General features: G+C 43.7%; 1 long non-coding RNA gene across 1 annotated transcript; it reads left to right on the forward strand.

The window, feature by feature from the left end:
* The first annotated feature begins 1,196 nt into the window (after nucleotides 1-1,196).
* LOC132652765 (uncharacterized) lies at nucleotides 1,197-15,273 on the forward strand. The gene is made up of 3 exons (XR_009590332.1): nucleotides 1,197-1,279; nucleotides 14,753-14,912; nucleotides 15,146-15,273. It is a non-coding gene; the product is annotated as an uncharacterized LOC132652765 (long non-coding RNA).
* Nucleotides 15,274-23,213: the final 7,940 nt, after the last annotated feature.

The following is a 23,213-nucleotide window of genomic DNA, read 5'->3' on the forward strand; positions in this document are numbered from 1 at the left end:
AGCCCCCCATTCATCCCCAGCCTCCTCACTTTATTTCCTACAGTCAGCTCTTCAGTGTTGCTGGATTCATCCCTTTTCTTCCAGCCTGGGTGCTCAGTTCCCTTTTGCTCTGTTTTGCCTTTTCTTCTTTCCTTTTGCGTCAGCTCCGTCCTGAGATTTTCTTCCTCACTCCTAGGGTCTCCAGGTGAAGTGGCTGTCTCGGAGGATGGCTCAGTATCTGCCTTTGCCTCCTCCTCCAAGCCACTTGTGGGGCCAAGCAGGCTTGATTTTGTCTCCTAGGGAACCCGTGGCACACTTGGCAACCGGTCACTTGTTGAATTGAGGTGGTGCTGGCATCCAGTGGGTGTGGGGCAGGAGCGCTGCTACAGGCCTTACAATCAGCAAAACAGTTGTCGGGCCCAAAGACAGCTAAGGAGGGAGCGTGGCCTCGCGGAGGAGTTTGAGCCTGGGCTCCCCGCAGAGCCTTGCTTTATTTCAAAGTTCGCTCTCCACCTCGGCTCTCCAAGGGCAGCAGACGCCTCTGAATTTCAACCTTGAGAGTGTAATGAGGTGCATGCACGCTGGCTCTTTTACTCTATCCCACCCGCACCGTGTTGGCAGAATGAGCCCCAGTTCCGGAAGTCACTTTGTGAGCTATCAAGACCTTTGACTTCTGTCTTTCCTCCTACGCGGAGCTTGGCTCCACCCAGTACTGGTGAGCCTGCTCTGTCCACTTTCTCTCTGTCCTGAAGTTGGAAGTTTTTCTTTTCCTTCTGTCTAGTCCTAGCTGACCCACATACTTTCCTGGTCTGTATTCTTTTCAAACATAGAATATTCTATCAGTTCTTTGAGAATTCCATACATGCGTGCACTCATCCATTGCCTGCTCTTCCCCCTAAACTCTTCGCAGACCCACCCCCTCCCCTCTCTCTAGTTCTTACGCCTGCTCTCTCTCTCTCTCTCTCTCTCTCTCTCTCTCTCTCTCTCTCTCTCTCTCTCTCTCTCATAACCCACCAAGTCCAGCCTGAGTGATCAGCATGCTCCTGGGTGTGGGCCTGTCAGCTGGAGCATGGTCCGACCTCTGGGGCCAAAGCCTTACAGAAAGTTAACTCTCCGGCTCCCAGGAGCCAGGACCGTCAGTAGACCACTAGTATCTCTGCTAGCGGTAAGGGCTTGAGAGCGTCTGCCACTCTGACAAATAATACCTCTCTCTTCTCCAAGGTTGTCAATGGTCCAAAGGAGCATAACTGGTGGGGAGGGAGCAGTCCCTTTGTGCTTTCCAGGCATCACTCCTGCGCAGGTATGTGTACCAGGTCTCCTAGCATAGGAGACTGATGTGTGCTTCCTGCCTCTCCGAGGGAGAAAGCCAGGCACTGTAGCTTTTCCATAGGTGCCTGTGTGTTAATTGTCCCTCTGCTTCTTGAGGTGGAAGGTGTCTTTCTTAGACTCAGAGCGGCAGGGCAGGTCAGCATCTGCTCCTGTTTGCCTGGCTTATCTTGTGTTTTATGGGAAAGATGCAGCTGTTAAATTCTTAATACAGACTGATGTTAACAGCAGTCACCTCACAGGGTTGAGACTTTGCGTCTGTTCTGTTTAATAACGCTCTGTGCTGCTGAGGGCCAGCCATTGCTGGTTCACACGTCCTGAGAAACCAATCACACCGATTTTTCCGTGACCTCCCGAAGTCTTGAAATAAGAAGATATATGTATTTAGCTTTAGGAAAGTCCTGTTTTATTCTATTGTAATTTCTGATCTCGCTAATTATAATCTGGCCATCCATTTTCATTATACAAGTGGCAAAATGCAATGAGATGGTTTCAGGTGTCAGGGAAAAATGATGAAGTTTTCTTTCCATAAATCATGTGGAGAAAACCTTTTAGGGCTTTATATTCTTTTAATGGCTTTATAATTTAAAATTCCCAGTTATATCACTTTATCTCTATGAATGTGATTTTTAAAAAGCCTAACAGTGCTTGTTTTGTTATAAATTACAATTTTATGAGCATTAGAAATGCAGCCTTGCAAATTTCTGCTCATGTTTATATTTGAATGTACTTGAGCACTGCCAGATGTTCTGTGATCAATAAGACACGATTTATACACATTATCTTGAAGTGTCCTTGGCTGGAAGTGTTGGTTGGCAATATTCAAATTATGCTTGAATATGAATGATAAAGATTAGGAGGAAAGTCACTATCCACATGGCCCTTGCGGTAAGCTGTATTTCAGCAGGATTAACATACGATGCTCAACATGACTCTATACAGACTGGCGGCTCTAACTGGGAGTTTAATGGTGTCCCAAGTAACCTTTGTGACTGCTGCTAGGACTGGAAGATGGATAGCAATCTCGCATTATCTGGTTAAGCTTGCTACCAGAGCAAATTTGGACCCGGTAAAATAGCTGAACCGTCCTTTGATGTTATCAATTAAAACAGATGGAACTTTTCTTCTGATATCTGGTAATGTCAACCAAGAATAGCGACCAATACGACTTATTAAGCAGCTTAAAAACTATCTATCTATCTATCTATCTATCTATCTATCTATCTATCTATCTACTATCTATCTATCTACCTGTATGTATGGGTGTTTTACCTGCATGTATGTCTGCACCACATGCATGCCTGGTGCCCACAAAGGCCAAAAGAGGATGTAGATCCCTTAAGACTGGAGTTATGAATAGCTTTGAGCTGCACTATGGATGCTGGGAATTGAACCCAGGTCCTCTGGAAGAGCAGCCAATGCTTTTAACTGCTGAGCCATCTCTCCAGCCTCTATAAGGTGACTTTGCTTTCTTTTTTTTCTCCTCTCTTTCTCTCTCTCCCTTCCTTCCTCCCTTTCCTTCTCTCTCTCTCTCTCTCTCTCTCTCTTTCTTTCTTTCTTTTCTTCCTTCCTTTATTTTTGGAAACAGGGTCTTTCTATATACCCCTGGCTAGCCTTGAATTCATCACAGCAATCCTCCTGCCCTAGCCTCTTGAATTTTGGGATTACAGAAGTTCATCCCCAAACCTGGATTAAGTATCTTGGATTTAGGTTACTATTTCATCTTAGGACAACTGTTTCCATCCTCAACTGCTATCAGAACTACCCAGAGAATTTATATGTAACACAGAACAAGAGAAAATACCTAAGCAATTGGAACAGTGTCTTGGGGCAAGGGTGATTCTAGGACACTGGTATTTAAAAGCATCAAACTGACAAACACGCAGGTGTTTTCCATATGTATCTGGGAAAGAGAACTTGTGACAGTCTTGCTAAAGAAACCTTCAAATTGTCCAACTAGTTTGCAATTAAATCATTTCTATTGTAGTTTTGCTTTAGCAAAAGTACAGGTAGTACTTTAAGAATTAATCTCTGAAAGATAAAAAGAGCGTGTAACTTCGGTTTTCCTCCGTGTGCTCTGAACCTTTACAAACACAGCTGAGCCTGGTCATGGGCATCTGCGAATATCTGAGGTGCTCAGTCCAGGGAGATGACGAGGCTTTGTGGCTCCAATTATACTTTTGTTCTCTGACTCCGTGTGAAGGACAATGGTATTTTTGAGGGACTCCCAGAGTGACAAGAACCTGTGGTGGTGCTGAATCTAGGAATCAGGTGTTGAGTGACAGCCCTCTTTCACGCTGACCCTGACTAAAGGCTGTGACCCTGGCCTGGGAGCAGTTCACGGTACAGAATCTTGGCCAATCTGTGCAAATCCAAATGTTCTGCAGTGCAACCAGATCCTTGCACAGAGGCAGACCACTTCACCCAAATTCTCTGAGTCTCACTCTCTATATCTTAGCAACAGAGGACTCTGGTATCACCTTTGCATCCCTATAAGGCATTTGTGAAGGCCAAATGTATGAGATGAAAACATGAACTTTTTGAAGTAAAATACGTCGCAATTCTTTATAACATTTTAAATTAATACACAAAATGAGTATTTAGTGGCCTTGAGAGTTGGCTCAGCTGTTAAGAGCTTCTGTTGGCCCTTGCAGAGGACCCAGGTTTGATTCTCAGCACCCACATGGTAGCTCACAACCACCTGAAACTCTAGTCTCTGACCTCTGACCTTTGATCAGGTTCAACATTTTATATTATAAAATTAAAATATAATTACATCATTTTTCCCTTCCCTTTACTCTATCTGATCACTCCCATATACTCAGCCTTCTCCCGCTAGAACTCATGGCCTCTTTCTCTTTAATTGTAATTTCTATATACTTACAAACACCTGAATATAAATGTCATCTGCTGAGTCCATTTAGTGTTCTTCTATTAATGATCTCAGCGCTGACCACTGACTGGTACTGGATAATCGGTTGGACAGGCTTATCCCTGGAGAATCCTCTTTCTCCCAACGCAGTATTCTGTAGTTAACTGTAGTCGCTTTCCTAAGAGGAAGCCCCGCGAGATTTCCCCCTTCCCTGTCAGTCTATTGGTGTTGTACTTATTTGGGTTGTGTTTCGGCAGCCATCTTGCTGAGGCATTACTTTTTGGAATATATAGTGTACAGCTGTTATGGAGGGCCACCGTCCCCTGCAGCAGCTCACTTCCTGCTCCTGTCCAGCTATGTCTAATACCCACGGATGAGTCTCCCTAGTGTCTGGGCACCTACCATTCTTTTCTCAGATTTCTCCAAGACTGGCTTTAAAAAAATTCCACACATGCAGTACTGATCTTTCTGTGCCTTAGCTTATTACATTCAACATATTGATTTCTGGTTTGCCTGATGTCACAAATACTAGGATTTCACTTTTTTGATGGTTTAATATTCTATTGCGGACAGATAACATATTTTCTTTAACCCTTTGCCAGTTGTTTCCATGCTTTGGCTATTGTGACTAGCACTGCGCTAAGAAGAGGAGTAAAGCATTTCTTTGACATATTGTTTTGACTTCCTTTGGGTGCATATCCAATAGTGGCCTGGTGGAGCGTACGGTTATTTTGAGTGTGTTGACAGACCCGCCATGCTGGTTTCATAATGGCTGTGCTTATGTTCCTATCTGCAAACAGTATGTGAAGGTGCCCTTTTCAGCTCCTCAGCTGCTATCTTTTGTCCTTTTGATAACAGCCTTTCTGACTGGAGTGAGATGCTATCTCACTGTGGATTTGATTTGCATTTCTGCGATGGTTAGTGATATGGAACACTTTAAAATATATCTGGTGGCTATTTGTATGTCTCCCTTTGAGAACTGTCTGTGAGGTCTGATGCCTGTTTTTACAGCTCCGTTATTTCTTTGGTCATTCATACGTTCATTGATCCGGTGCTATTGAGATTGGAGATCCTCATTGTGGGGTTAGGCCTTGTCAGATGTGTGCTTTGCAAGTCTTTCTCCTCCCCTGTAACTTGCCTTTCTGCTGTGTTCACTGTTTTCTTTGCAGAGCAGAGGCTTTGGAATTTAAAGCAGTCCTGTTTATCTACGTTGCTTTGTTTCTTGTTGCTTATAGAATCTTGTTTAAATAAGGCCTATCCCACTTCGATTCCTTCTCCGTTTTCTTCTGGTGGTTTCATAGTTTCAGACATTACATTTTAGTCTTTCATCCATTTTGAGTTTATTTTTGTAACTAGTGTACAAAAGGGTTCTCGCTTCCTTCCTCTGCCTGGCAATGTGCAGAGTTTCCAGGAACACTGATTGAAAGCTGTGTTTTCTGCGCCGTCTGCAGCACCTTTCTGAAGACTCTCTGGTTAGAAGTCTGAGCTTGCTCCTGGCTTCTTCTCTCTTCTGTCCACGGGGCCCTGTGTCTGTTTTCATGCCAACGTTATGTGTTTTGGTTAGCTTTGTAGTATATTTTGGAGTCAGGTAGTTTAATGCCATCTGCTTTGTTCTTTTTGCTCAAGATTGTTTTGGTAAAGATTGGGAGAGTCAGAGGGTAAGGACGTCTGTTCCGAGACAGACTCTTCTGAAGAAAAAAGAGAGATCATGGGTCTGGTGGGGGGTAGGCCTGAGATCACGGAGTGGGAGGGTAGTGATCAAGTGACATTGTATGAAATTCTCAAAGAATTACATATTTTAGAATTTTTATTGTTTCTCTGGTATCTTGATCAGGATTGCATTAAATCTGTAGATTACTTTGGATCATATGGACATTTTCAGTTTGATTTCATTTATTCTTTGTCAATTTATTTAGTCAATACTTACAGTTTTATTGTTGAACTTTTTCACCTTTTCTTGGCTGAATTTATTCCTAGGCACTTTACCGCTATTATTTATTTTGTAGTACTATAAAAGAGATTACTTGTTTTGGCTTCTATTTTATATATTTCACTATTGTAGAATAGCAACCATATGGCTTTTATACATTTACTCTGTATCCTGCAATGTTGCTGAATTCATATTTTAAATTTCTAATTTATCCAATACTTTTTTTTTTTTTTTTTTTGCTAGAATGTTCTTTTTTTAAAATTCATGCATGGTCATGTCATCGGCGGATAGAAAAAGTTTGACTTGCTGTTTTCCTGTATGGAGGCCCCTTTTGCTTTCCCTTGCCTAATTAATCTGGCCAAGATCTTTAGCACACCATTACATGAAAATAGCCAATCTTGTCATGTTTCATACAGAGAAAGTTTTCAGCTTTCCCTCCGCTTCTGGCTTGTTAACATATATCCTTGGCCATATTGAGGCATGATACATGTCTCAAGTTTTGTTTTGTTTTTTTTTAATCATGAAGGGAATCTTGAAATTTATCATCTGCAGTTTCAGCGTCTGTGGAGATAAACATATGGTCTTTATTGCTCTTGTATCATGCATTTATTGGTTTGTGGGGGGCAAACCATCCATGTGTCCCTGGGATGACTCTCAGGTGAACATGCAAACAACATTTCTTAGTGTTCTGGAGTCACTTGCTGGGGTTTTGTTGGGACTTTTTGTCTCTGTTCATCTAGGATAGTGGCCTATAGCCTTCATTCTTGCCTACGCTTCTACTTGCACAGTTCAGAGGCATTAAGCTCATGTGCACTGTTGTACAATTATCCATCTTCCCAGAGCGAAACTATGGCTACTGCACAGTCACATTCCATACCTCTTTCCCATGGTCCCTTGCAACCACTACTTAGTGAGTTCAGCTTTCGCATATAAGTGGAATCATACAGTATTTATCCTTTTGTGATTGTCTCTTGGCTCACCTGTGTCATAGCATGGATCAGCATCTTTTCTTTTAATAGTTGGGTAGCTTTTTTTGACGTGTATGCCTTATTTTGTTCGTCTCATTGATCTGTTTATGCACATTTGCATAGTTTCTGGTTATTGTGAATAATGCTTCTATGGACACAGAATACATATATTTCTTTGGGTCCCTTTTCTGTTTAGCAATGCCCTTGCTGCTTCTTATGGCTGTCAGGGTTAACTTTTCCACAAGAGGCCACATTGCTTCCCCAAACCCATACCAGCTAATATCCTGCCAGTTCGTGCCCAAGGACTTGCACTTCTCTACATTCTTCCCAAAGCTAATTCTCTTCTGTTTCTTTTTCTTAAGAGATAATAGGCATCCCACTGCATGTGAAACAGTGCCTTGCTGAGTCTTTGCTTTAGTGGTGGCGCACACCTTCTCACGTGCGTAAAGGCTGTGAATCATTTTATGCTGCAGACACTGCGATTTGAGGATTACAGCGAACTTCAAATGTGCTGTTTACTTTGTTCAAGAAATCTTACAGATTTCCCCCAGTTGTTTCAAGAGTCAATCAGCCATGTTTTCTTGTGGAGAGTAAATGAGCTATGAGAAACTGAGAGCCGAACCGTACATTGGGAAGAACTATATAGCTTTTGCCTCCTTTTCCTTATCCATAAAATTGAGGCATAATCCTGCCTCACCGAGTTGCTTCAGGGATTGAGTGAGGCAATACATCTCAATGTTCTTCCGTTGTGATGGGGGGGGGAGAAAGTTGCTGCTTGGGAGACCCTCTGTAGATGGAAAATATGGGTGGAAAACGCATGTAGTATACCTAGCCCACTGAACCTGAGAGATCAGCCACACAGAGCACCTTAGAGCAAAAAAAAAAAAAAAAAAAAAAAAAAATCAATGAAGATTCAAAGCACGGGTTCTGCTGGATGGCCATCGCTTTCAAACCATTGTCAGGCTGAAAAGAAAAATCGTTAAGCTGAACCACTGCACATCCAAGCTCATCTGTATACAAGCCGTGTTCACTGTTACTCGTTCTTAGGGTGGAGGTGGGGGTGGGGGTGGGGGACGAAGCGTCCTAGGGTGCTGCTGAGCCAAGCAGGGACGTGGGCGGGTCGTGGGAAGAAGGTGCAGGAGGGTAAGAGGCCGCTGGTGCAACCCGTGATCTTGCTCACGGTGTGGAGACGGTGGGGGGTGAGACAGGGAGGGTTGTCTGAGACCAGAAGGCAGGGGCGCAGAGGGCAGTTCCGCCAGGAAGTGTAGGGTTTTGAGGGCAGCGTGGGACCACCGAAAATTCTGCGGGGGCAGGATCTGACCAAAGACAGCCTGTTTATTGTTCTCCCCAGCCAGGGGTGCCCCTCCGGCTGTGATATCAGCACCCCGGCCCCCCAGACTTTGATCTTGACCATTACCACTGTTTACTTTTTGGGGAGTACCTTGGGTATTTACAAAGTGCCATGCAATCAGTTTCATTAGCTGAGAGATAAGATTAATTAGCTGTACGAGGCCTTGAAAGCTCAGGCCGGAGAGCCAGCTGCTCTGAGGCTGGGGTGGTTTGGTGGTTCTTTCTCTCAGTCTCTCCTCTACCTGGAATGCGTGGAACACCACAGCAGACTCCCCCCACGGGAAAGCCTTGGAGCCTGCCTTGGAGATCTGTGCCAGTGCCTCAGCCCTTTCTGTTACATAACCATCACTTGTTCTCTCAGAGCGAGCGCTTCCACGTCCATTCAGGGTTCTGGTCTTTTAAGGTCAAAAAGGTTTGTCTTGAGAGGTGACTACTGGTGACTCTAGGAAGAGGGAAATATCACTGAGTTCCTAGGCACATGTTTACATAAATTTATTTATTTATTATATACTTATGTATGTGTGTGCGTGAGAGAGGGACAGAGACTGAGAGATACACACAGAGAGGCAGAGAGAGACATGGAGAGGCAGAGACAGACAGACAGACAGACAGACACACACAGAAAGACAGAGATATAAAGAGAGACAGAAAGACAGAGGCAGACACATACACACAGACACATACACACAGACACATACACACAGACACATACACACAGACACACAGAGAGAGAACATGTGGAGACCAGAAGCTGATATCAGGATGTCTTAGTAACTTCTCCACTTTATTTGCATGCTGAGACAGGGTCTCGGCTGAACCCCGGCATCACTGTTTCAGCTAGGCTGACAGGCCAGTGAACCCCTGGGATCTGTCTCTACTCTCTTCCCTCTGCAAGCCTCAGGCTTATGCTTTTTGTGAGTTCTGGGGCTTGAACTTAAGTGTTTATGTCTGCAACAGCAAGCATTTTACCCACTGAGCTGTCTCCACAGCCTCATGTTTGATTTTATAAGCTTCACTTTTCTTGCTGAGAAATCTAGTTCCGCTTATATACTTAAAAACATTTTTTTTTTTATGTGTGTAGGGGTAGTGATACGGCCCAGTGGTTAAGAGCACTGGCTGTTCTTCTGGAGGACCTAGGTTTGATTCTCAGCATCTACGTTGCAGCTTGGAAGAAGTTGTAATTCCAGACCAAGGGGTTGTGACACTTCCTTGAGTCTCAGACAAACATGCAGACAGGATATCCATATTCATAATAAAAGTAAATGGAAGAATTTTAAATCTATATGCGTGTGTGTGTGTATGTGATGTGTATGTGCGTGTTTGATGTGTGTTTCGGAGAGGTGTGAGTGTGCCGTGGTGTATGTGTGGAGGTCAGAGCACCGCTTTGTGGAGTCAGCTCTCTCCTTCCACATCCAGGGCTCAGATCCAGGTCACCAAGCTTTCATGGCAAACACGTTACCTGCTGAGGGATCTCACCGAACCCTCGGCCTAACTTTTATATAATTCCACATTTAAGTTGGTAGAAGACCCATTCTAACTAAATAAATGTTTTACGTCAAAGTGTCACTGTGACCACTTAGCTTACTGTTGCTCTGGCGGCTCGGGAGTTTTCAGGCCTATGACTATCCACAAACTGTTATGCGCGTGCCAAAGGGCTTCCAAGCACCATTCATTCAGGGTCATTGCTATAAATGGCACACTTTGGGACTATGCCTCACACTCTAGTAGCTACCGGAGAAACAGAAACCACTGTAGTATTTCAGGCAGAAAGAGATTTAATAGAAACAATTAGCTACTTTAAAAAAGTGTTACAAGGGCCAAAGGAGGAAAAGGTGTGTGTGTGTGGGGGGGGGAGATGGGGAAGGGGCAACCGCCATGTTCAGGTTGCAGTCTAACTGCAAGCTCTTGTCTCTGCTCAACACAGGGTAAACGTAATGCCATCTTCGGGTTGTTTTGTTTGTTTTTTTTTGTCTCAGAATGTGAATTTCTTGAGCTTGTAGGTTTGTTTAGATGTTTTGTCCTATTCTGAATAGTTAGTTCTTGTTTTATCTTATTTTATTTTGTTATTGTTCCTCTGAAGCCTTTTTGTATTCTAAGAAGAGATGGGAAAGATGTGGCTTCAGATAGGAGGGTAGGTGGGGAGGTATTGGGAGAAGGAGAGAGAGGGAAATCATAATCAGAATATATCGTATGAAAAAAATCTATATTCAATAAAGGACATAAAAAAAACCAACCAAACAAAAAAAAAACCCGTGGGAAACTTTTGCTCATGGTCACAGCACTGGGCTGATGAGAGAGAGAGAGAGAGAGCGAGAGAGAGAGTGATAGAGAGCTTAACCTTGCTGTGAAACCTCACATCTGTTGAAGCCCAAACTGTATTCCTTATCAAGAACTATGGAAGGTGTGGGTTGGGGGTGGAGGAGGCACACGACTAGGCTTATAGCCCTGGGAAATAAGGAAGAGCATTGAAACATGCAAGAAGGTAAACATGGTTGCCAAAGACAACACCAAATGAAGCATGGGATGATATTCCCATACCCTACAGGAAGACACACAGGCAAGGGAGGCAAGTAGCTTGCTGGAGCAAGTGTGAAATTCAAGTCAGCGTGTCTTACTGCAGAAGCACAGTTTATTCACAGTTATTACCCTGGGGGTGCCTGTTATGGGGCACACAACCTCCAAGCCTAATTAACTTCCTTGGCTTTGGCTAATATTTATGAGCTCACAGTTTTACAGAGGATTGTTTGGCCCCTTCCTATTTGGTGGTATTAATTTGCCCTTTCCAGCCCCTCTTAGTTTGTATGATCTGAGCAGCAGACAAATGAAGGACAAAAGAGGCAAGAAGGGTCTGGAGAGGTGGCTCAGAGGTTAAGAGCACTGGCTGTTCTTCCAAAGGTCTTGAGTTCAATTCCCAGCAACCCCACGGCAGCTCACAACCATCTATATTGAGATTGGTTGCCCTCGTCTGGCCTGCAGAAGAACATGCAGGCAGAATACTGTATAAATAATAAATAAATCTTAAAAAAATAAAATTAAAAAGAGGCAAGAAGAAGAGACCCTCTTCCTTCCCGCTTGTACCTCACCTCTGACCCCACTGTGGATCTCTACAGCTGTGATCTCTCCTGGACAGCCCACAGCTCTACAGTTCCCATGAACACTGCGTTCTGGTGACATTGTCTTTCTCCCCTTGTCTCCTCAGCCCTAGGTGTCTGGGTTTCACCATTCCTGCAAACTACTGTCATAAATTTCATCCTCACTGAGCCCATCTTGGGTATCAACTGCTGATGTTTCTAAAAGACTTCAAAATCCCTCACAAAGACAAGTTGGTTGTTTACTGCAAAAAGGGAAAGTGTCACATTGATGTAGTCTTGGCAGTGTCTCAGCAGAGAGAATCATAGAATTTGGGTCTGAGTTCAAGTGGTTTAAGATGGGTCTGTCAGTTAGTCTCTGATTAAATTGGGGCACCATTCATGAGGAAACTGTGGAGGGCTGGTGGACATAACAAAGAGGGAAGAGGTTTGGAATTAGATCCGATACATAATTGTTTGATAGGGGACAGCAGGTGAGTCACCTGCTGTCCCAAAAAACAGAACCAACAGGAAGTGTGTGTTCAGGCATGAGTGCAGGCAGGGATGAGCAGTGTGGGCAGCAGGAGGAGGCAGGCTGAGAAGCTTTTAAGAAATGGGCTTACACTGTTATAGAGGCTGTTGAGTCTCACAGCTGCAGCTGGATTGGAAGAGCCAAGATGAAAGTTCCAGACTGGAGAACTCTGCAGAGAAGTTGTTCCTCAGGGAGGTCAGCCTTTTCCTGAAGGCTCACAGGGACTGGATGAGGCCCACCCACAGTACAGATCTCTTTTACTCACACACCACGGGGTCAGAGGTTAATCTCATTTTTAAAAATCTGTATAGCAACACACTTCGGTGTTTGAACAAATTATGCACCAGGACCTAGCCATGAATGAGGAGAAAATGTGTGCCAAGCATGTATCAGATAAAGGATTTGTATCTGGAGTATAAAGAATACTCAACAATAAGGAAAAAAATACAATCTAATAAAAATGGACAAAAGATTTGACTAGACATGTCACAAAGATGACTAGGAACACTTCACAAAACAGCATCAGCATGTAAGCACATGAAAAACAATTCTCTACAGTATTAGTCATCAGGGAAGTACTAAACCACAATGAGATACCACCACACATGTATTAGATGAGCAGTATTTAAAAGATTGACCCTGTCGAGTGCTGGCAAGGATGGTGGAGGAACCTGCCCTCTCTGACACTGCAGGTGGGAACAGAAAGTGGCACAACCACTTTGGAAAAGAGTTTGCAGTTTCCTTGAAATTTGGCATCTTATTTTCTTTGCCAGTTGCTTTGATAAAATATTTTGACAGAAGAAACTTAGAGGAGGGTTTATTTTATTCATTAATTTATTTGTCTATTTATTTATTTATTTGACAAGGTTTCTCTGTGTAGCCTTGGCTGCCCTGGACTTGCTTTGTAGACCAGGCTGGCCTTGAACTCACAGAGATCCGCCTGCCTCTGTCTCCCTGAGTGCTGGGATTACAGGTGTGCACCACAGTGCCCGGGAAGAGGGTTTATTTTAGCTCACAATGCCAGGTTACAGTCAATCACTACAGGGAAGTCACAGCGGCAAGAGTGCTGAGACAGCGCTTCACGTTACATTTATACAAACAAATCGATCATCGAATGGGTCACGCTTGCTCTCAGCGGGGTTTCTTCACTCTCACACAGCCCAGAATCCTCTAGGCCCGGAGAATAGGAAATGGTGTCACCCACTGCGGTCAGGTCCTCTTAATGTAACCAGTACAACCAGGGAGTTGTACTCAGTTTTGCTCAGTGACCCTGCGCCCACGTGATTTTAGGTTTCCTCAAGCTGATAGTTAGTAACAGCCTTCACAAGTTAGACACATATAACCCAATGTTCCAGCCACTTTAGCCTGAGATATTTACCCAAAATAAAAGAAAATATATGTTCCCAAGAGAAACCTGTGATTGCTTGTGGCCATCTTTTTGGTAACAGAGCTTTTAAAACCTTTTTTTTTTTTTTTTTTCTGCTTGTGACCTTTTCTTGCCTGAGAAATTTTGATATGGCCCTGGGAATGTAGCTATATAGAATAGGCATACAAATTAAAGATTTACTGATAGTAAATTATAAATTTAGCTTAGGGTTCAGGGGATGCCTCAGTTGGTAAAGGGTTTACATGTGTATCTAAGTTCCATCCTCAAAAACCACGTGAAAATGCTGGGCATCGTAGGCATAAGGTTATTGTACAATTCAGGTGCTAAATTCTGTACTCCCCCCATATCTGGTTGCAATCCTTGTTCGGAGAATCTCCTGTCTCAATGTGGTATGAACACTGCTCCCAATCGTTTCCTGATATGCCAATAAAGCAGCTTACAGCCAATCACTGAGCAAGGGAGAAAATGGGGCTGGACTTCAGCCGCCAGGAGAGGAGGAGTTAGAAGAGGAAGTAGAAGACTGAGCCAGGACAGATGTCCAGGAGGGACCAGGAGAGAGAGCTCAGCAAGAAAGGAGAAAAAGTGCAACTATCTCTGAGATGCACACTGGGAGGAAACCAAATTATCTTATAGGATTAAGAATTGGGTAATAACTGCTCAGTTATTGTGTTGTGAAGCTTATTCTTAAACAAATATAAAAGAGTTTCAATTATTCGTGTGATGGCCAGGTAGAGAGAGAAACTGAGAAACAAATTAAGTTTTTTTAAAATAACTTTAACTGGGCATGGTGATGCACCCTTATAATCCACACACTGATGTGATGGAGACAGAAGGACCCTGTGGCTTGCTGGCCAGCCAGTCCCGCCTAACTGGTGAGCTCCAGGACAATGAGATCCTGACTCAAATGAAATAGATAACATTCCTGGGGTTTTCCTCTGACCTTCACATGCACATGTTCACATGTGCACACGTGTTCACACATACACACAGCTGCACAAACACACATGCTTTAAACATATATGTTTTAAAGCAATTATTTGGTATCCACATGGTTTTACCGTTGTATCAAACATGAAAGCAAATTTGCACAAGGTAGATATGATTGTTTATTTTTACGAGAAGAGTTTAAATCCAGATACTAACCGTTTAACACTGCAGGACAAACCATCAGCAGCCTTTATCTCAGAGTTGATCGATTGACATTTTGCCTTTCCATTTGTTTAATGATGAGAACGCCTTTTGTGTAAGTACATAGTGCCAAGCGGTTTTGGACATCCTACCTTATATCGAAGGCAATTATCATCTATCTAATGATATTTTTATGAAAATCAAATCAACAGCTCAACCAGAAACTTAAAAAAAAATGGAATAGGAGGCATTCACGTGTGGAGGAGTGACGGCAGGGCATCGTGAGCACAGCGCCCTGTTTCTGTAAGAGCGGGAAGCCGGTTGCTCACAATGAGAACATGGAGGATCATGCACGCAGCAGCCTCGGAGCAGGTCCGTGGTGCTTTGAGGGTGTTTGTTGGTGGGTTAGCACGCACAGTGCCGCGTGCCCATGTGGCGTGTTCAGAACGAAGGACGTTCAGTGGGGGTCACGGGTTACAACGTGGCTGAGGGCTGCCTGAAGCACTTCAGAATCCTGCACACTTAACTCTGAATTGCTAGTTGTCGTGTGTTTCCCCCCCCAAGCCCCGCAGCAGGAAAAGCTCACCTCCGCCTCTGTCCTCTAGGAGGAGGTGTGGCCGCGGCCTCCAGGAGCGATTCGGAAGCTCAAGGTGAAAGCGGAGAGAGAAACAAGACCCTGCTGTTTAGATGCCATTTAAATAAAGCTGGAGAAGGCAAAGTCATCAGCGGTGACAGAAAGCGGGTCTGTGGTTGAGTGGGGAGGAGTGGGGCAACGGGGAGGGATGGCCACGGGGCACCGAAAACCTTTGGCACGGAGGATGCGGAGAGGGTTTCACGACGTATGACCTTATAGCAAAACTTCGTTCAAATTGTGCACCTCGAACGTGGGTAGCTTATATTTCACTCTATACCCCCTCCTAAAAGAAAGAGGACAATCAGCTTTTTATTTTTTATTTTAATTTTGCCCAGATCAGCTTCCCACAGCTAGAACCTTGCTGGTAGCCTGCGTGGACCCCCTCCTTGCTCTGCCACCTGCCGCGCCACTGCGGACAAAGGCCCTCCCTCGCCAACGTCAGTGTCAAAGCTTCCCACAACGGTGTGCCTCTGGTGAGCGAAACAGAGAAGAAACCGACTGGGGTGTCGTTACGGCTATGGGTAGAGGACAGCAAACAGTCACACCCGTCAGCACCCCACAGCGAGCTGGTCCCTCAATGACGGGCTGTTGTTCTCAGAACAGGGACATATTAGACAGACGAAAATCTTAGCGCTCTTCTTCAGTCAATCTTTCCATTAAAGCTGAGTGGCGGGGATTAAGGTCTCATTCGACAGCAGCGGATACCGAGCACTCAAGAGAGCAGGCAGCAACCCACCCTACCGGGGTGTCGGTGTCCCCCTCAGGGGCAGTTAGGTTCTAGGTGCCACTTGGCTAGGCCTCTGAAACTGTGAGTTGTGACCCTCCTATGGGTCACATAACTGAATGGGGCCACGTAAAAGTCCACCATCGCAGAGAGAGGCTTTTGAATACAGGAGGAGCAGAAGCTAACTAAAAGCCGGGCCTGCGGTGGCTCAGATGCGTTTCTGGAAGCTCGCCCTTGCTGCATGGCAGTAAGCAGCCATGTTACCAGCACTGAGCGTGGGCGCTTTGTGTGTTCATGTTATCACGACGCAGACCCTAACCAACACTGCCTCAAACTCCTGTCCCAGGCTGGAGACTGTTGCATGTTGGGAATTGCAGGTACACTCTGGTGTGGGATTAACAGAACAGTTTCTGAAATGGTCCTAAACACATACCTGCCATTTTATTCTGTGTTTATGTGAATTGTTGTATTTGTCTGTGTATTTATCTCAGCATTGGTGTTTATAAAATCAGAACTTCAATCAACTCTGATAGACACTGAAGATGGGCTAATCTTGCAACCTCAAACTTTTGGCCAAGATTTTTGTTTTTTTGGGACAGGGTATCTCTGTGTAGCCTTGGCTGTCCTGGACTCCCTTTGTAGATCTTGAACTCACAGAGCTTCATCTGCCTCTGCCTCCCTGAGTGCTGGCGTCACAGGCATGCACCACTGTGCCCAGCTAAGATTTAATTTTTTTGTATGAAAGTAATCACATCTCATCAGTATGCAAATTTTGTCATCATTAATCAATTATAGAATTATATGTGTGTCAAAGAATTTTTTTGAAGATAAATTCTTTCTTATTGGAAAATGTGCAGTGTGTACCTGCTTTATATAAATATACACCCAAGGTCACAATAAAAAAAAAGCTACTGTAAGTGAATTTTTTTATTATGTGTATATACCTTTAAAATTTTTAAATTGAAAATATTTTTTTCATACAATATATAATTGATTTGACTCAAGGCCCACTCCACAAGATGGAACCCATACCTGACACAACCTGGGTAACAAAGAACCCGAGACCACATAGCCCAGGGATCTAGGGTAAAACCAAATACTACTACTCTAAAAAAACGATGATGAAAAAAAAGTGATGAAATGACTCCCAGTGATATTCTGCTATCCTCATAGATCCATACCTTGCTCAGCCATCGTCAGAAAAGCTTCCTCCTACGGCAGATGGGAGCAGAGTCCCACAGCCAGATATGAATTACACTGAGAGTGAGGACACTCAGACTGAATGGGATATCTCCATCAAATCTCTTCCCTTGGATCTCAGAGAACCCCACGGAAGAGGAGGTGGAAAGGGCGTAAGGGCCAGAGGGATGGCGGCTCCAAGGAGACAAGGCCCTCTGAACGGACATGAAGCAGCAAGCACAGACCCTGCCCCGGGCGGGACCAGGTCCTCTGTGTATAGATTCTGGTTTCTAGTTTAGTGCCTGTATGGGAGTCTTGACGTGCAGATGAGTGGGTCTCTGATTCTTGTGCCTTCTCCTGGGTTCTTTTCCTTCTGTTGGTTTGTCTTGTCTAACTTAGATAAAACAGTTTTGTTTTATCTTATTATATTTTTAAAAATAATGAATGAATGAAAACCTAGCCACTAAGGTAAAGGTTAACAACTGATTATCACTTACACTTGCTGGGAGGGGGAAAATCAGTTTTCTCCAGTGGAGTGACACTGGGTATCAACCAAGGAAGACCTCGTGTTCAGGAGTAGTGGACCAACTTATCTTGCATTTGGTTACAGTTTGTTGTTGTTTTGTTTTTCTTTTTAGTGTGGTTTTGTTTTCTTGGTTTTAGGAGGCTTTGTTGTTGTATTGGGGCTTTGGTTGTATTTTGAGATAGAACTTAAAGTTTAGTGGGGGAGCTGGAAGAACTTGAGGGAGAGGGAGAATATGATCAAATACACTTAAATTTAAAAGGTTTTAAATAACAAAACTGCTATAACAGAAAAGAAAATAACTTTTCATACAATATATTCTGATTGTGGCTTCTCCCCAATGTCCTCCCAGATCCCCCCATCCACAGTTTTTTTTCTCTCTCTTTTTAGAAAACAAACAGGCATATTAGGAAAATAAAAAGAAACAAATGAGAATAACATCATTAGCAACAACAATAACAAAAAGCACAAGACATACACACATTCTGAATGGCATTTAAAATTTTTAGTTTCTGATTGTTTGCTGCCAAGATATAGAAATATAATACAGTTTTGGCAGTTGGTCTCATATCCTACACAAAAATTTTGTTAAATTTAGTTTTTGATTCTAGCAGGAGAGAAAGAGAGAAAGGGAGGAATGGAAGAAGGGAGGGAGTGAGGGAGAGAATGTGTACACAAATGCATGAGGTGTGTGTGTGTGTGTGTGTGTGTGTGTGTGTGAGACCTGGAGTCTTGCCTGTGCTGGGTAAACATTGTACTCCTCTAGTATGGCCCTGACTTCCTACAGGCTTTATTTTGTTTTATTTATTTCCATTTTCTATAGTCAGATAATCATCTTTTATGATTAAAAATATTTTATTTAGTGCATTTTACTAGAATAATTATTTTTTTTTCCTTTTTAACCTGATTTCATGTGCCAGACTTCCAGTACAGAAGTGGGGGTAATGGATAAACTGTCTTGCTTTGGATCTTAGGAATGCATTCAGAGTTTCAGAATTGAATATGGTGTTTTCATGAAGTCCATCGATGTTTGGAGATGTCCTTTATCCAGCTGAGAAAATTTCCTTCTATTCCTAGTTTGCTGAGAGTTTGCTTAATTTAGTTATTGATGTTATGAGACAGAGTTTCACTGTGTAGTCTGAAGTGACCTTCAACTTGGCTAAAGAATCTGCTCCGGTCTCCCAGGTATTGGTATGATAGCCTGGGCCACACGTGGTGAGAGCTTCATTCATTTTCCAACAGGAATGGATACCTGATTTTTGTCAAATGCTGTTTCTTACCCAGGCTGAGATTGTATGATTTTTATTTTTCATTTTTCTAATATAAGCTGTATTGATTTATTTACATTTTAAAATTTCAATGTTTACATTTATTATTGTACATGTGTGTGTGTGTGTGTGTGTGTATAGACACATGTAGAGCTCAGGAGACAGCCAGGCAGTGGTGGAACACACCTCTACTCCCAGACAGAGGCAGCTGGACCTCTGAGTTTGAGGCCAGCCTGGTCTACAGAGTGAGTTTCAGGGCAGTCCAAGCTACACAGAGAAACTCAGTCTCAAGAAAACAAAAACAAAAAACAAACAAAACAAGACGAGCTGTGGGAGTCACTTTTCATTTTTCTTTGTGAAAAGAATGTTTTAAGTATAATATTTAGTTACCATTTTAAGAGAAATTTCCACGTGTACAATGCATTTTGATAATACTCATTCACCTTCCATCTCATAACTCCTCCCAGAAACACCTCTACCTCTCTCCCAACTGACTCCCCTCTTAACTAGTTAAAATGGTTTAAATTGCTGATTTCAATTTGTTCTGCACATATATTAACGAGCGTGGGGCTATCCACTAGGTCATGGCTGAACTACCAGAGGCCATCCCCTTAAAGAAAGCCAACTCTAAGGCTGGAGAGAGGACTCAGCACTTACAGGGACTTGCTGATCTTGCAGAAGAGCCAGGTTCAGTTCCCAGCATTCCCATCAGGACTTTCCCTAACTCCAGTTCCAGGGGGATCCAACCCCTCTTTCAGAGGCGTCTCCTTGCACATAACACCAGTTTAGATAAACAAGCACACACACACTTTTAAAAAAGGCTTTAAAGAGAGGGGGAGTGAGAGAGAGAGAAAACTGCTTTACCCTTCCCCTGAACTCATCAACCATCAATAGCCCTTCAGGTGGGGCTATTACACTCACACAGTACTCGACTGTGCAAATGTGGGAATGTTTGGATGTGGAACAACACAGTAATTCACATCACACACACCTCTGACAAACAGGTGAGTGTGTTACTTCATCAAATGCTGTGCTGGGGATGTGTGACGCAGGACAGGAAAGGTCTGAAGCAGGACAGACTGTGCTGAGTTCCTGCTTTCAGAGACCCTCTCGGTCCTGGAGCCTCCACAGCAACTGTCTCGGTTCTTTTCTCTTGGAACAGTAAATATGTAGCTTATTATTAGTATTATTTTATTTTACAGAAGCCAACAGTTGAGACACTTTGTACTTTTAAAGAGGTGTTGGGTATTTTAAAGAGGTGAAACTTGTAAAGTGTTTGATTTTTTTTTTTTTAAGTTATGAGACTATGGGACATTAACATGAGATTTGGGAGATAAACTAAAAAGGAAAGGTTACCGTTTATGTTTGTGTGCCAGGTTCATGTGGGGTCAGCTGTGTTGCTTAGTCTTGGTCAACTTGATGCAAAGCAGAGTCACTTGGGAAGAGAAATCATTAATGTAGGAACTGCCTCTGTCTGATTGCTCTAGGGCCTGTCTGTGGGGCTTTTTTTGGGGGGGGGCGTTAAGGACTGATTTTTGGAGGTCTCAGGTATGGGTGAGGCCACCCCTGGCAGGTGATCCTGGGTTATTAAAGAGAGCAAGCTGAGCAAGCCACTGAACAGGGTTCCTCCAGGGTTTCTGTTTCAGTTTTTGCCTCCAGGTTCCTGTTCGAGGTCCTGACTTCCCTCAGTGATAAGGAAATGTTAGCTAAATAAAACCTTTCCTCCTTTTGGTCAGTGTTTTAGCAACAATAAAAACTGAACTAAATAATCCCGAGAAAGGAGCGGAGACATGACCGGTAAAGTTAGAGCAATGCTCAGACTTGGGCTGTGGCCAGGAAAACTGAGTTCAGGGTAGACGTTCGGTGAAGCTTTTGGAGTTAAAACTGAACTTGAACATCTCGACACTCATTTTACAGAGAGAAAACTGAGGAGCAGGTGGTGGCTTCCCTGCTTACATAACGAGGGTAAAAACAAGCAAACAAACAAAAAACTCGGGCATCTGCTGGTGACACAGCTTTAGCTGGTCAAGTTTCCAAGACCCTGAGGGCACTAGAGATGAGGGATAGCCAAGGGAACGCAGAGCACACAATCTAGAAAGTTCAGACATAGGTCAAAGAACGGCAGAGGAAATTTGGAATGTTTTAACCCAGAAAGTTCCTGCAATAGGTGTAAGGTAACCACATTCAGGGCTGAAGCTCGCACCGTGGCACTAGAGGCCAGCCTGGACCACTGAAACCCAGGCCAGAACAGGGGTGGACCCACGTCTGCAGGAAGCCTAGCAGAAGAAGGCTAATTCTTTGGCTGTGCATTTCCAATCAGAAGCAAGAGCAAAGAAAGTTCTGAGCTAGAGGGACAAGCAGGCAACAAATTTCTTCTGTCCTGTTGAGTTGCCAGACGAAATATAGGATTCCTGAGTAAACTCAAATTCTACAAGAGCATGAATAACGCTTTAATATAAACAGATTCCGTGCAACATTAATAAAACACAAACCGCTAATGTAGTGCCATGTTACTCGTGGCATATCTGAAATTCATATTTTACTGGGTACATTATTTTTTTTTCTAAACCTTACAGCTCCACCATCCCAGAGCAGTAAGAAATGTGATCTCCCCTGGGGTGGGGTGGGGTGTCAGTAAGCTTTTGGGAGCCATGAGGAGGCTCTTCCTGTCATCTCCAATCCCTGAATGCCCTCACGCTAACATGCTCTGCTAGAATTTTTACTTTCCCAGTTGAATAAATAGGCTGTGATGTTACAGCGGGCTCCATTCTAAAGAGGGTCTGATGCTGAAGCTTCAGACTTTTAGGTTTACAGAGGAGGGCAGGTTCACACAGGGCCATGGAGTGTGCAGATGAGAAGGGACTCTTCCCAGCATAGAAGAGCTACAGGCAATCAAAAACTGAGGAATACTTCCCGCCTCCAGCAAGGAGCCTCTTCAGGTACTGACAGGGTGAGGGCTCAGTCCATGTAACACACACACACACACACACACACACACACACTCTTGCGCATGCACAGAGAGTCACAGAGTGTGGGGGAGATTTCTACAAGAAAAATTGACTCTCTGTTAAGTCAGTTCAGCCTCTGAAGAAGAAAAAAAAATGGCCTGTAAATTCTAAGCTTCCAAAGAGGCCGCGTGCCTCATGCTGCTGTGGCCAGGGGTTCGAATCTATGCTCCTCGTTGCACAGGTTGTAGCAGAGAACAGAGAGAAGGAAAAAGCAGAGAACAGAGAGAAGGAAAAACCGTGTCCCACTCGGGGTACACGGTTGAGTGAGCTGTGATAAAGTTACACTGTGACATGTTTGATAACGCTGGCTGTTACGCAGCATGAGAAGGCAGAACAGGAAGTACCAATCTGGGGGGCATCTGCACCTCCATATTGCCCAGTGAGGAAAAAATGCGGAACTATTTAACAAAAAGAAAGAGCGAGCACATGTGCATGCTTGTGACACCCTTTATCAAGAGGTTTTCTTTTTTTCCTTTTGAAAAGTCTTTGCTTATTGAGACGTTAATAACTGTTTCAGAAAGTCAGTGGATCCTCTGTGGAGCCCAGAGATGCTGGGGTGCAGAACCGTCCGAGGGTCTGTTTCAAGCATCACACGTCCTGTACTCTGGGCCGGCTAAGCACATACTCTACTGCCGTTGAAGAGCTTTTCTTCCAAACGGTCAAATCCCAGCCCAGAGAAGGAGGACACAAAGCCCCACTCCTAACCAGGAAGCTGTCTGTAATTGATACCGGTGGGAGAGGGAAAACCAGTTTTACCCAGCATTGTGACACTGCATACATATCAACCAGACTTCTGGGCAGACCTTGTGCTCAGCAGTACTTGGCCAACACAAAGTAGACTCATGTTATTTTGTGTGACATTTGTGTGTGCTGTTGTTTGGTGTTTTTTTTTTTTATTATCATTTTGTTTTTTGTTTTGAGAGAATTTGAACATGCGGTTGGTTGGGTGGGGAGGTGGGGGTGATCTGGGAGGACTTGGGGGAGAGGAAAGAATAAGATCAAACTATATTGTACGAAAAAAATTGAAGGCAATTAAAATGTAGTAACAAAAGTAGATCTTTAAAAAGCCAATAGATTATTGATCAAATTCCTCTCTTCTCGGTTCATACCTTATATATTTAAAATGTGGTTCACATTAAGTGATTTAGCTGATAGTTTTCTAGGAGTGTATTTTGACCCTGTGGCATTCTTATGCCTTTTCTCCGGAGAAGCTACAGAAACAGGATTTTAACCTCCTGGGGAAAGTGGTAGGTGTGGCAAAATGGAGCTGTGTTAATGGTAACCAATGAGAGTTTCCAGGAACCCCATTCGGAAGCTCAGGCTCAAGCATCAGGAAA

This window comes from Meriones unguiculatus, chromosome 3 (genome assembly GCF_030254825.1).
Source record: "Meriones unguiculatus strain TT.TT164.6M chromosome 3, Bangor_MerUng_6.1, whole genome shotgun sequence".
Taxonomy (NCBI): domain Eukaryota; kingdom Metazoa; phylum Chordata; class Mammalia; order Rodentia; family Muridae; genus Meriones; species Meriones unguiculatus.